Genomic DNA, 1,578 nt, shown 5'->3' with positions numbered 1-1,578 from the left:
GTTAATATTAATGACACTGTAATGACACTTAATGACTTTGTCATAACAGTTGTAACTTGTTTCACTTTACTTGAGGTAATAGTTAATATTAATGACACCGTAGTGACACTTAATGACTTTGTCATAACTGTTACTTGTTTCACTTTACTTTAGGTAATAGTTAATATTAATGACATTGTAATAACACTTAATGACATATTCATAACTGGTGCTACTTGTTCCACTTTAGTTGATGTAAAAGAAATTGTTAATGAGTCTGTTATTAAATCATTTGACCATTGTAATAAAGCTTAGTGAAATCTTTATTGCTTGTTCTACTTGTTTTGCTTTATTTCAGGGAGTGGAAATATTAATCATTGTTTTGTTAAACCTTTTGCTAGTGTAATAATTAAATCATTATGACTACTATTATGACAAATTTATGTTAGATCATGATTTCTTGGTTAATGACAAGTTGTCATAACGAAGACATTTTGAATAATGTCAACTTTGTATTAAAAGTGTCATTATTTACAGAATGACGCTTTATGACAACAGTGATAACTATTCATGAAGACTTATTGATGTTCATGACAGGTGTCATGTCATGTTTATGACAGTGTCATGACAGTCTTATTCAACCCCCTTCACATAAAGTGTTACCAAACAAAATTATTAAATCGAAAAGTACATGCAGCAAAAAATAAAATAAAATGAAAAAAAAATACCATAGTCACAAAAGATTTTTTTTTTTTTTGCCTGGTCAACAATAAACCAAGTATTTAATGTGTCAGTCAAACAAATAAAGCAATCAGATTGTTGTGTAGGAATGTGAAATTTAAGCAACTATAGTTCCAAAACTTTTAAAAGGGGCTTATTTTTGTTTCTTTGTGAAAAGAAAGGCAACCAGTTTGGGAATTATTTCTTTTCTCACCAAAATTAAAATAATTTGGATTGCTTGTTCTTTGAAATTGTTTGCTGTATTTAGCCACGTATAGAAAAATGTGTTAAAAACAGATTTGGTTTCAACAAAATCTGCTTTTGAGTAAATGTCACAAATGGACAAATGTGATTATATTTACAATCAAATTAACGTGAGAAGATTAGAAAATTTGTATCATTCTTAAATTGTGGTTGGGGGTGCCAAACAATTATTTCAGGAGCCGCAAATGTCGTCTTGGACAATGTTGTTAGGGGTTGACAAAACAACTGGCTGGTTGTATCATACAATCATGGGCTTAGTATAGGAACTGAAATGTCTAGTCATCCAACATAATGTTTTAAAAGTTTGGTGATATATGCAAATGCTTTTGCTGTCAAAATTAATATTAGAATGTAGACCAGATCAACTTGATCTCATTTATTGCATGACTTACCTTTGACAAATGGACAGCTGAACAGTCTAAAATTGTCTTTGCCAGTTTGTAAAGGAGGGCTGTCAGTTGCTCAGTAATGGATGTTCCAGACAATGCATAGTGATATGTGATGAGATCATTCAATAAGTTCATATTTTGAGATGCACTTTAAATGGCAGAGACATAAGCGATTTCTGTAGGAGAAACTCTTGCACGGTTGATTCAAACAGAATCAGATCGCCAC

Source organism: Poecilia formosa, unplaced genomic scaffold, assembly GCF_000485575.1.
Source record: "Poecilia formosa unplaced genomic scaffold, Poecilia_formosa-5.1.2 Scaffold349, whole genome shotgun sequence".
Classification (NCBI taxonomy): domain Eukaryota; kingdom Metazoa; phylum Chordata; class Actinopteri; order Cyprinodontiformes; family Poeciliidae; genus Poecilia; species Poecilia formosa.
This window is presented reverse-complemented; position numbering follows the sequence as displayed.